This window comes from Falco biarmicus, chromosome W, assembly GCF_023638135.1.
Source record: "Falco biarmicus isolate bFalBia1 chromosome W, bFalBia1.pri, whole genome shotgun sequence".
Lineage (NCBI taxonomy): Eukaryota > Metazoa > Chordata > Aves > Falconiformes > Falconidae > Falco > Falco biarmicus.
The window spans coordinates 19,041,046-19,054,767 of NC_079310.1; the positions used below are offsets into that span (position 1 = coordinate 19,041,046).

General features: G+C 44.5%; 1 protein-coding gene across 4 annotated transcripts in view; it reads left to right on the forward strand.

Moving 5' to 3' along the window:
* Positions 1 to 13,722, forward strand: part of LOC130141965 (tyrosine-protein kinase Fer-like) — a 224,729-nt gene that overhangs the window by 2,215 nt on the left and 208,792 nt on the right. The window lies entirely within an intron of this gene.

Genomic DNA, 13,722 nt, shown 5'->3' on the forward strand with positions numbered 1-13,722 from the left:
GTAAATAAATTAACACTACAATTATAGAAATGGTTTTAGAAAACTTAAGGGAGGATTATTATGCAGGAGAGACATGGGAATTGTTGAGTATTCACCATTTTGTTAAGGAATAAAAAGATCTAAAATACTGTGTATGTAAATATGCTGTGAGTTTCTGCTCTGTAACATTTGCATTAGGTCACTGCAGCATTTCTGCACCAAGATTTATTTTGGAAACTTGTTAATAGTGAAGCAATGGAATTCTTAGCTTTATTTCCAGGGTTTGAGAAAAAATAGTTAACTTTAAGAGCTTCATGTGTGTGATGGTACACAGTGTATAGAATGTTTTGGAAGTAGTTCGTAGAAAGCAACAAGGGTGCTTCTAAAATGTCTTTTTTTAATCAACATTTTTTATCACATTAATGTGATGGGGAATTTGGATTCTTGTCATCTCTCATCATAAAATTATATTTTAGGGTATGACTTATTATTTTAATATTATGGTTTTGGAAGCTATGTTAACATGAGGAGCTGAATGAAACATTAAGAAATTAAGCTTGAGCATCAAAATAAACGACCATAATTAAGACAATGAAAAGTCAGTTACCTTTCAAGTAGGGACAACCTGTGAAAAGTTTGTGATTTGTTTAGTATGGTGTAAGAGCTCTTCGCAGAAGCAAATACAATTCAAAATACTATTAAACTGCATTAATCACGAGTCCTTTTTTCCCCTGAAATTGCCTGTTGAGAAAATGGGAGAGATTGAAAAACAAAAACTATCCCTTCTTACGTATGTGACAATAGAGTTTTTAGTGAGGAATGGTGTGTTTGTGTGCAGAAAGCAAAAGATACAGTTTGTCTGTGTTAAGTGGCTTAAATCAGTAATTTGATTTAATAAATGGAATTTTCAGGCAGGGGCATCTTACCACATGCAATTCTTCAACATTTAGTGATTTGTCCACTCAAAGTGAAATTTACAATATATTATTAAATGTACATTGGAAATTCTCATCGTTGATTAGTTTGCTATTTTGGGACTGATTCTAAAAAAAATATATTGGATCTGGGACATAATTTAACTGTTAATACTTATCAAATATTGATTAGCTAATTTGCATATCCACTAATTTTTATAGTGAGATATAGATCTCATCTTAAAATAAAGATTAAACTAGTTGAAACTCATTTGTTCTGTTTGGTGCTACTGGAATTTTATTACCTTTACAAAATGTGCTAGACTTCAATTTCAGATTTCACATGTTAAATTATGCAAGCATCGTTCATGTGTGGAAAAAGAGATAAAGTGCATGGGTGTCTGTCAGAACTAGGAAAGATCCCTTTACGGTAAGGGTAGGCAATTTTTGAAGGTCTTTCTGTATTTGTCATTTTGTGTGTTCATTGTCATCAGTTCTTGATCTAGCTACTTCAAAGCATGATGCCATCTCTGCTTTTTTTTCCCCATTAAGATAAAATATTCTTCTGCCTCTTTTTTTGAGGAATATTTTATTTGTAATATCTTTCACACTTTCTTTTTGTATTTTCTGCACTGGAGTTTCAAAAAGTATCTTTGTGTCTCAAACTTCCCATATTTTGTACTGGTTCCACAGTAAATCTTTTATGGATTTAGATTTTGCTTTGGACTTCTCAGTTCTACCACTAGTCCGTAGCTGTAAAACCTGTCTGGGAGTCTGTCTTGCATATTCAGGTCTACCATTATAATGTTGTGTGAGGAAGCAAAAAATGCAACTAATAAAATATCTTCCCTAATCCAGTAACTGAATATGGGCAAGCACAAGAATGAACAAGCCACAAAGAACAGCTGGGCTCATTCACTATAATGAAACAGCATATCCTGTTACCATGGTTGGAAACAGAGCACTAGCCTAAATAATCTGACCCAGTAGGGCAGCTGTCAAGCCATCTGTGTACACCAAGCAGAGGAATATCAAACCTGAGAAAATACCAGTCTATTGATGTGAGATATGGTTGGTTTCTTTGAATGCTGACCTTTTGAAATGTACATGTGCTTTTTTTAAGAGTATTCTAACTACAGATTGCATAGACCATGTCCATTAATCTATTTGGTAATTCTTCTCTACAGTTTTGGCTTCAAGTAAGTGACGGTGATATATATTGTTTTCACTTGATTTGTATATATAATTATTGGGTTTTAGGCTATAGACAGTTAAGTGGGTTAAATCTTGATACTTGTTTACCACTTCTTTGCCTCTGCAATATTGGAGTATTTGAGATTAGCTGAATTTGGCTACTGCAGTAAAAGACAAAAAAAGTTTCTATAAATACATTCGCAACAAGAGGGTTAGGGAGAATCTCCATCCTTTCTTGGATGAGGGGGGGAAACATAGTGACAATGGATGAGGAAAAGGCTGATGTATTTAATGCCGCCTTTATCTCAGTCTTCATCAGTAAGACCAATTGTTCTCGGGGTACCCAGCCCGCTGAGCTGGAAGATAGAGACTGGCAGCAGAACGAAGTCCCTGTAATCCAAGGGGAAATGTTTAGTGAACTGCTACACCACTTAGACATACACAAGTCTATGGGGCCAGATGGGATCCGCTCAAGATGCAGTGCTTAGGGACATGGTTTAGTGATTGACTTGGCAGTCCCGAGTTAACAGTTGAATTTGATGATCTCGAAGGTCTCTTCCAGCCTAAATGATTCTATGAGTACAGGGGGATGATCAATTCCCTTGTCAAGCTGGCCACACTATTTTTAATACAGGCCAGGATGCTATTGGCCGCCTTGGCCACCTAGGCACACTGCTGGCTCATGTTCAGCCAGCTGTTGGCCAGCACCCCCAGGTCCTGTTCCACCAGGCAGCTTTCCAGCCACTCATCCCCAAGCCTGTAGCATTGCATGGGGTTGTTGTGACCCAAGTGCATGACTCTGCACTGAGCCCTGTCGAGCTTCATACAACTGGCCTCATACCATCGATCCAGCCTGTCCAGATCCCTCTGCAGAGCCTTCCTACCCTCAAGTAGATCAACACTAACTCCCCACGCACACACACACTTAATGTCATCTGCAAACTTAGTGAGGGTGCACTCAATGCCCTCATACAGCTCATTGAGAAAGACATTAAACAGAACTGGCCCCCATAATGAGCCCTGTGGAACACCACTTGTGACCAGCCACCAGCTGGATATAACTCCATTTACTACCACTCTTTGGGCTCGGCCAGCCAGCCGGCTTGTAACTCAGTGTAAAATACACTCCTCCAAGCCACGAGCAGCCAGTTTCTCCAGGAGAATACTGTGGAAGACGGTGTCAAAGGCTTTACTAAGGTCCAGGTCGACAACATCCACAGCCTTTCCCTCATCGACTAAGAGGGTCATTTTGTTGTAGAAGGAGATCAGGTTTGTCAAGCAGGACCTGCCTTTCATAAACCCATGCTGGCTGGGCCTGATCCCCCGGTTGTCCTGCACATGCCATGTGATGGCACCTAGGATGATCTGCTCCATAACCTTCCCTGGCACCGAGGTCAGGCTGACAAGCCTGTAGTTCCCTGGATCCTCCTTCCTGCCTTTCTTGTAGATGGGTGTCACATTGACTAACCTCCACTCTTCTGGGCCCTCTCCGGTTATCCAGGACTGTTGATAAATGATGGAGAGTGGCTTGGCAAGCTCTTCCACCAGCTCCCTCAGTACTCTCAGGTGGATCCCATCCAGCCCCATAGACTTGTGCCTGTCTAAGTGGAGCAGCAGGTCACTAACCATTTCCTCCTGAACTGTGAGGACTTCATTCTGCTCCTCCTCATCCCTGTCTTCCAGCTCAGGGGGCTGAGTATCCTGAGGTTAACTGGTCTTGCTATTAAAGACTGAGGCAAAGAAAGACATTAAGTACCTCAGCCTTTTCCTCAGCCTTTGCGGCAATGTTCCCCGCCACATCCAATAAAGAATGCAGATTATTCTTGGCCCTCCTTTTGTTTTTAATGTATTTGTAAAAACATTTTTTGTTATCTCTTACAGCAGTGGGCAGCCTGAGTTCTAGCTGGGCTTTCACCTCTCTAATCTTTGCCCTGCATAACCTCACGACTTCCTGATAGTCCCGAGTTGCCTGCCCCTTCTTCCAAAAGTCATAAACTCTCCTTTTTCCCCCCTGAGTTCCAGCCAAAGCTCTCTGTTCAGCCAGGTCGATCTTCTTCCCCACTGGCTCGTCTTTCAGCACATGGGGACGGCCTGCTCGTGCACCTTGAAGACTTCCTTCTTGAAGAATGTCCAGCCTTCCTGGACCCCTTGGCCCTTCAGACCTGTCTCCCAAGGGATTCTGTTGACCAGGCTCTTTAAACAGGCCAAAGTCAGCCCTCTGGAAGTCCAGGGTAGTGGTTCTGCTGACCCGCCTCCTTACTTCTCCAAGAATCAAAAACTATCATCTCATGATTGCTATGCACGAGATGTCCTTCAACCACCACATCACCCACCAGTCCTTCCCTGTTTGTAAACAGGAGGTCCAGCGGGGCATCTCCCCTAGTTGGCTCACTCACCAGCTGTGTCAGGAAGTTACCTTCCACACACTCCAGGAACCTCCTAGACAGTTTCCTCTCTGCTGTGTTGCATTTCCAACGGACAGCTGGTAAGTTGAAGTCCCCCATGAGGACAAAGGCTAGCGATCTTGAGACTTCTCCCAGTTGCTTGTAGAATGTTTCATCTGCCTCTTCATCCCGGTTGGATGGCCTATAACAGACTCCCACCAGGGTATCTGCCTTGTTGGCCCTCCCCCTGATTCTTACCCATAAACACTCAACCCTACTGTCACCATCATTCAGTTCTAGGCAGTTGAAACACTCCCTGACATACAGTGCTACCCCACTGCCTCCTTCCTTGCCTATCCCTTCTGAAGGGTTTGTAGCCATCCATTGCAGCACTCCAGTCATGCGAGTCATCCCACCATGTTTCCGTGATGGCGATGATGTCATAGTCTTCCTGCTGCATGATGGCTTCCAGCTCCTCCTGTTTGTTGCCCATGCTTTGGGCTTTGGCATAGATGCACTTCAGCTGTGCTATCAATTTTGCCTCCAACTCTGGCATGCCACCCCCAGGCTCGTCTCTAACAAGCTTGGTCTTATTCCCTTCCCCCTTCAAATCTAATTTAAAGCTCTCTCAATGAGCCCTGCTAACTCCTGACCTAGGATCCGTTTCCCCCTTTGAGGCAGGTGAACCCCACCTGTTGCCAGCAGGCCTGGTGCCATGTAAACTGACTAATGATCAACCCCCCCCAAAATTTAGCCATTGACGCCAGGCCCAGAGCCAGGTATTGATCTGTGTGACCTTCCAATTACACGCCCTATTGTTCCCTGCAACTGGCAGGATAGAAGAAAACATTACTTGTGCTCCTGATCCCTTTCAACCAGTCGCCCCAAGGCACTGAGGTCTCTCAGATTGCTCTCAGACTTCTTGTCGTTTGGACTCAGTCATTGCCCACTTGGAAGACCAGTAATAGGCAATAATCAGAGGTCCATACCAGACAAGGGAGTTTCCTAGTAACATCCCTTACCCGGCCCCCAGAGAGGCAGCAGACTTTCCTGTGGGTTGACTCCAGTCGGCATATCGGGCCCTCTGTTCCTCTCAGAGTGGAGTCGCCGATGACAACCACCTTTCTTTTCTTCCTAGCAGAGCTGGTCATGATGTGTGGGGTTGACAGACTCTGCCTAGGCAACTCCTCTAACCTGAACAGGCTTTTGTCCACATCATCCTTTTCCTGTCCCTCAGGCTCCAGAGCTGCATACCTACTGTACAGGGGTACCTGGGAAGGTGAAGTAGGCCGGGGGGTGATTTGCCTGCTGCCCTGAGCAGGGACCTGTTTCCATTCCTCTCCATCACTTAGGACCCCTCCGTTCACCTGGTGGCGAGTAGATAAAGGAGCCTCCGCTTCTTGTGATGTGTCCATCCAGTGCACTTGTCTCAGGAGATGGTAGAGAGTGGCTTCACCAGTCTATCTCCCTCTCGCACTCCCTGATACTCCTTAACCTTTCTGCTTCCTCTTTCAGCTCTGCCACCAGGCTGAGCAGATCATCCACCTGGTCACACCTCACACAGTTGTTATCTCTGCTGCCCTCAGGTAGCAGTGACAGGCTCAGGCACTCCCTGCAGCCCAGTGACCTGGACAGCTGCATGTTTACATGGGAGCTCCGTCTGGGTCACCACATTGGCCGAGTGGAAACCATGGCTAGGTTTCTTCTGGGGGGGGCGATGACCACTACTGGAGCTCGCCTCTTTAAACCGTTAGGGAGACGTCACCCTCCCTTCGCAAACTGCCGAGCCGCGCTACTGCTCCCTGGGGGCTACTTTTGTATATGTGGGGGGTTGACCGCCTCCACTCCTGGCCCCGCCTACGCTGAGTCATAGCTGCCGCTCGTCAGGGTCCCAACGCTTCCCGCTCGGGGGGTGGGAGCTGGGGCACTGGCATCCTCTCTCTGCGCTCGCTTCTCGTTTTTTGCCGGTTCACGGAAAGCTCCCCACGGTCCCTCGGCGCAGTCCTCCGCTCCGGAGCATGTCTGCTGGAATAGCATGCCTCGGAGACTTCGCTGAAATGGCTGAACTTAATCGCAGACTTGAGAATCAGACTCCGTTTCAGGCATGGTCAGTAGCTTCAGCCTCTCCGGTTAGTAAAGAAAAAAAAACCCGACCACGGACTAATTGTGTAGTCCTCCAAGATTAGTTCTGACCCGTGTAGTTTATATGAATCTTTATTCAATAATTAGGTCTCAACTCTTTGACTCTTGTGGGTACTTTATATTGTATTTCTTCAGGGATGAATGAGCACTGAAACAGGGATAGCCAAACTCTTCTAAGCTACAGTATCCTCTATAAAACATGCGTAATATCTTCTTATGTTGGAAGGAGTACTGAGAAGAAATACATTAAGTATTACTAAGGTGCTGAGCTACTCTAGTAATAAGGCCCATGTTAAGAACGTGAAGTAGATGGTCACAGTCTCTTCCCTTCAAAAAGAAATCTCTCCTCTTTTTAGGCAACAGCAGTGCCACAAGAGAACAACTGAGAAGCACCAGCATGTGTTTGCTTAAGACCTACTGAATGTTTAACCAGGGACAGAAGACATATAGCTAAGGCTGACAACCAGCTATATTTCTATACCTTGTATGTGGAACTAGAGTAGGGCAGCTTCCAGGCAACCTGCAGTTATCCTGAATGAATGCTGATTATGGGACACTAAGCCAACTAGTGCCATAAACTACTTCAGAGGTTAGATACCCTTTCTTAGGCTATTGTCAAGTCAGAATTAAGTAGTTTACTGATCCCAGTCTCCTTTTAATTCTACTTTTGATACCATACTGAGAATATAAAAAATAGGTTTCTTAAACACCACCTGACACTATTTAATAGGCCTACATGTATGTATGCTCTGAATGTAATTAATAATTATACAGACTTTTAAACTTGCAGTCACTTGTATGTATGGATAGTACATTAGATACAGCAGCTCTTTTTTATCAAGTCTTTTATGTTTTAATGCTCTGGGCTATTTTGATAGTTTTGTGCGTTTTTTACTTTGTATTTTTTACATTTTCATTTGTCAGATCTTGCTTTGAATAGGAACAACAAAGTGTTTCATGTACAATGGTTTTCAAAATTGATTGGGCAAAGATTTGGTTTCTTTAATAAGACTAGTTGTACTTAATACAGCTAATGTTCAGTTTCCAGAGTATTCTGTATAGCTACTGAAGTCCTTTCAGGTAACTGAAATAAAACTGGATTTGTGCACAGATTTCAGAAGTTTTCAGCCTTTTTCTCCTGATAATGAAAGTCATCACTTGACTAATTTCCACATTATTAATGAACATCTACATTAATTAAAGATATATAAATCAGTATTGTCTTCACTAAGGCTATCCTAGTCATTTAGTGTAACAAGTACATAAGGGCAAAAGTAGATTATGTGTAGCAAGTCTCTTGGTCTCTTAAGTTACTGCTCATTACCTGAGCAGCAATTTAAGTTTTAACAGTATTCTTTTTAGATGAAGCACATATTTCTCTCATTGTCAAGTCCAGAAAAAAATAATCACTTTCTGAGGCCCTGTTTTCTGGGAGGCCTCTGTCCTGTCAAATTTTCAAAAAATACTTAAGCAGCGTAACAAATTTGAATGAACCTATGGCTTTGGGCTGCAACAATTACCCTTTGAGAGACAGTGGGAAGGCAGGAGGTGCTTAGGAACAATTGGGGGGGGGGCAGGGAAGGAAAAGAAAAAGAGAAAGGGAGAGATAAAGCTGGACTAAAGACAAAAGAACAAGGAAAAGCATCAGCAGTAAATGGAGAATGTCTGCACAAGGTGGACCTGGATAGCGTTACAAAGAGGGATCAAGGGAACATGTGGCCCAAACTGGAAGGGAAAGAAACATTAGAAGCCATGCCACTGCATGCATACAGAAGCCTCTGTGGTTTTTCTGGGTTCTAGTATATCCCAAAGTTCAACATGTTTCTGATTCACTGTGAACCAGTTCCTGAAGAACCTTGTCAAACCAGATGTTGGGCTTGAGCATCTTAATATGACAGGGCTCGAGTTGTGAGAGTATCACAAAATCACAGTGACTGAGGCTGGCAGGCACCCCTGGAGACCGTCTAGTCCAACCCCCTGTTTCTCAGAGCAGGGTCACCTAGAGCAGGTTGCTCAGGACTGTGTCCAGTTGGGCTTTGAACATCTCCAAGGATGAGATATTTGTCACAACCTCTCTGAGCAACCTGTGTTTAGCCATTTCCAGGAAAGCAGGGCTTCATCACATGTAATGGTTACTTGGGAAGACAGGTGTCATCACTCCAAATGTCCCCACTTTTTCCTTCTTTGCCCCAGCTTTTATTGCTGAGCGTGACATCATATGGTATGGAATATCCCTTTTGTCCACTGAGGTTGGCTGTCCTGGCTGTGTCTCCTCCCAACTTCTTGTGCAGCCTATTTGCTGGCAAGGCAGTGTGAGAAGCAGAAAAGGCCTTCATGCTGTGTAAGCACTGCTCAGCAATAACTACAACATTCCTGTGTTATCAACACTGTTTTGGTCACAAATCCAAAACATAGCACCTTACAAGCTAAAATTATCCCTGCCAAAACCTGTACACAGGGGCAGCTGCTCTAACACAGACAGAAGTTTGGATGGTGGAAGCAGCTCTCCAAGTCCCAGGCTGGAGGGAGTGCCTGGGGCCTCTCTGATTCTAGGAGAGATGGCCCTCTGTCCTGCAGAAGGTGTGCTGTCTTGGAGGAGCTGTATTGCCAAGTGGAGGAGTTACAGGAGAAAGTGAGCACGCTGCACAGCATCAGAGAAGATGCAAAGGCAGATAGACAGGATCTTCTCAGAGATGCAACAGCTTGAAGAGCCCCAGTCCCCCAACTGCAGACTGATGCTTAATCACAGACTCAGAAAGATGGTGTGCTCTTGCCAATCTGCAAAATTAAATGTATGTTCATGGCTGCCCTCAGAAGAACCCTTCAGAGAATTCTGTTGGCAACTTTGACATACCTTGTTGTCCTGGTTTCAGCTGGGATGGAGTTGGTTTTCTTCTTAGTGGCTAGTGCAGTGCTGTGTTTTGGCTCTGATGTGAGAACAATGTTGATAGCACACTGATATTTTTAGTTGTTGCTGGGTAATGTTTATACTAAGTCAAGGACTTTTCAGTTTCTCAGGCCCTGCCAGCCAGAGGGCTGGAGGGGCATGAGAAACTGGGAGGGGACACAGCCAGGTCAGCTGACCTGAACCAGCCAAAGAGGTATTCCATACCATGGGACATCATGCTTGGTGTATAAACTTGGACGGTTAGCTGGGACCTGGGGATTGTTGCTCGGGGACTGGCTGGGCATCGGTCAGCGGGTAGTGAGCAGTTGTACTGTGCATCACTTGTTTTCCTTTCTCCCTTTTCCTTTGGATTTTATCCTTTTCCCCACCTTTCCATTATAGCTGTTAGTAGTATTATTATTGTTAGTAGTATTAGTGTTATTATTTTTGTTCTTACCTTTTAATTCTGTTTAAATTATTAAATTGTTCTTATCTCAACCCTTGAGTTTTACATTCCTTTCTGATTCTCCTCCCCAGCCCTCTGGGTGGGAGGAAGTGAGCAAGCGGCTGCATGGTGCTTGGTTGCCGGCTGGGGTTAAACCATGACACTTGTGCTCCAGGAGTTCACACATTCTTTCAGCATGAAGAGTTAGTCTGTTATATTACAGTGAATGGCTAACAAAATCTGACAGACCTGGCCCTGTATGATATAGGTATTAACAAGTAGATAGGGGAGAATTTTAAAGTAGCTATGGGAGGAAAGCAAGACCAAGAACACAATGGAGATGTTTTATTTGGAAAAAGTAATGGTGCTGAAAATAGAATATGAAGGCTAAGCTTTTCTTGCTAAGCTGTGTTTAAATGAAATCAAGGACTTTTCAGCTTCTCAGGCCCTGCCACTGAGAAGTCTGGATGGGCGCAAGAAATTGGGAGGGGACACAGCCAGGACAGCCGACCCAAACTAGCCAAAGGGATATTCCATACCATATGATGTCATGTTCAGTATAATAACTGGGGGGAGTTAGCCAAGGGGGTGGGATCGCTGTTTGGGGACTGGCTGGGCATTGGTCAGTGGGTGGTGAGCAATTGCATTGTGCATCACTTGTTTATTGGTTTTGTTTTTTTCCTTTTGAGTATTATTTCTCTTTCTCTTTTTGTTATCTCCCTTTGCATTACAATTATTATTATAATATTTTACTTTATTTCAGTTATTAAACTGTTCTTATGTCAACCCACGGGTTTTACCTTTTTATTTCTGATTCTCCTCCCCATCCCACTGGTGGGGGGAGGTGGGGAGTGAGGCAGCAGCTGTGTGGTACTTAGTTGCTGGCTGGGGTTAAACCATGACAATCCTTTTTGGTGCCCAACATAGGGCACAAAAGCTTGAGATAAAGACAGATCTGACCAAAGCATGTTAAAACAAATTTGTTATAAGCATTTATTGTATTGGTTTAATAGTTGCTGGTCACAATGTTGATTTGTTTCCTCTCAGAGTTGTTGCACTCATTCTCAGAGTTGCATTATGTAACACCTTACTTGCAGTATGTGTTCCCTGTTGTGCTGTTTATCATGTCTGGGGCCTGGGCTAAGGTTATCATTTTGTTGTACTTTTTAATACTGGTTTGTGATAAGATAGAATTGCTGGTCATGAAACTAACCTGGTCTGTGTACTCAGCGTTGCTGTCACCTCTGTACTTTGGGATTCATCTAATGGGAACTATTAATAATTGCACCTTTTGCCTTATCTCCTCAGAGAGCACTTGTGCTTTAACCACAGCTGGCAACCAAGCAGCATGCAGCTGCTTGCTCACTGCCCCCTCACCCAGAGGGATGGGGAGGAGAATCGGGATGTAAAACTCAAGGGTTGAGATAAGAACAATTTAATAGGTAAAGCAAAAGCCGCACACGCAAGCAAAGCAAAGCAAGGAATTCATTTGCTACTTCTCATGGGCAGGCAGGTGTTCAGCCATCTCCAGGAAAGCAGGGCTCCATCACGTGTAACGGTTACTCAGGAAGACAAATGTCATAATGCCAGATGTTGCCCTCTTCCTTCTTCTTCCCCCAGTTTATATACTCAGTATGACATCATATGGTATGGAATATCCCTTCGGCTAGTTTGGGTCACCTGTCCTGGCTGTGTCCCCCCCCAATTTCCCGTGCCCCTGCAGCCCTCTTGCTGGCAGGGCCCAACAAACTGAAAAGTCCTTGATTTAGTATAAACATTACCCAGCAACAACTAAAAACATCAGTGTGCTATCAACATTGTTCTCACGTCAGAGCCAAAACACAGCACTGTACTAGCTACTAAGAAGAAAAATAACTCTGTCCCAGCTGAAACCAGGACAGAGAGCCAACCTATGCAGGAGACACTCTCCCACATCTTGCCCTTCCCCAGCAGTTTAATTACAGTAGCATTTGAGAACTCTGAAAATTTTGAATATCCTTGGGATGTTGAAGCCAACATGATCCTATTGCTAGGAATGCTGAATATGTTCCAGGTCTTGTTTAGGGTTAAACAACTATTTAAGAACACCACTCAGAGATCTGCCCCAAAGTTGGATAGTTATGAGTGACAGGGTGTGTGGGATAGTATGGGTAAGTACTAGGACAGTGGGTACCTCCAGTGTTTTGGAACTTCACCCCTGAACAAGTGCAGTATCTGGAAAAACTAGTAAAATATTTGTAAGAAGTATGCTGTCACCCTGGCAATTCCCGAGAGGCACAAATTACTGTAACGTGCTGGGGCTTAGCCCATGCCTACCAAGCCCCGTTCAACACTATTCAGTATCCTCAAGGGGCAGAGAAGCTCTCTGGATCTGAGGGCAAACAAAATGTTTGAAGGTCCCACCACCCATTGCTTTTCACAGTGTGGTGCATCTCAGCAGCCTGATCTACCTACTGGTTGTTTTGATGTTCTTCAGTGGCCTCACTCTTTGGTATGTGAGCATCGACATGACGCACCTTCACAACCAGGTTCTCCACCCAGGCAGCAATATCTTGCCACAATGCAGCAGCCCAGATGGGTTTACCTCTCTGTTGCCAGTTGCTCTGCTTCCATTGCTGCAACCACCCTCACAGGGCATTTGCCACCATCCGTGAGTCAGTATAGAGGTAAAGCATTGGCCATTTTTCTCATTCAGCAATGTCTAAAGCCAGCTGGACAGCTTTCACCTCTGCAAACTGACTTGATTCACCTTCTCCTTCAGCAGTTTCTGCAACTTGTCGTAGGGGACTCCATACATCTGCCTTCCAATGCTTTCATACAATACAGCAGGACCATTAGTAAACGGGGCATATTGCTTCTCACGTTCTGGCAATTTATTATACAATGGGGCCTCTTCAGCATGTCACCTCCTCCTCTGGTGACATTCCGAAATCTTTGCCTTCTGGCCAGTCCATGATCACTTCCAAGGTTCCTGGACGATTGGGATTTCCTATCCAAGCTTGTTGTATGATTAGCATGACCCACTTACTCCATGTAGCATCAGTTGCATGATGTGTAAAGGAGACCTTCCCTTTAAACATCCTTTAAACGTTTCCTCTTGTCCTATGACTTGTTACTTGGGAAAAGAGACCTACCCCCACCTGCCTACAACCTCCTTTCAGGTAGTTGTAGAGAGCGATAAGGTCTCCCCTGAGCCTCCTTTTCTCCAGGCTAAACAGCCCCAGTTCCTTTAGCCACTTCTCATAAGACTTGTTCTCTAGACCCTTCACCAGCTTTGTTGCTCTTCTCTGGATGCACTCCAGCACCTCCTTCAATATCTTTCTTGTTGTGAGGACCCAAAACCGAACACAGTATTGGAGGTGCGGCCTCACCAGTGCCAAGAACAGGGGGATGATCGCTTCCCTAGTCCTGCTGGCCACACTATTTCTGATCCAAGCCAAGATGATATTGGCCACCTGACCACATGGGCACACTGCTGGCCAACTTGGGTAGATGGTTGTGGCGACTGAGGCACGGACTTTGCAAGGATGGTGAAGCAAAGACTTTTATTGTTAGTTAGTTACAGCTTTTATAAGTTTATACTCTGTACAGACGCTGCTAAAAGCTTTATTATTGGTCAAACTCTACTGTCCACGTGCCCAGCCGCTGTTCACTATAGGCTACTCTCTGCTGTTCACGCTGTTTCCTTATCTTCTAGAGGTGAGATCACATTCCTCCTTTGTTTCTGTCTCATCCAGGTTTCTTCTCATACTCCCTCAAAGTTATTTAAATCTTTGC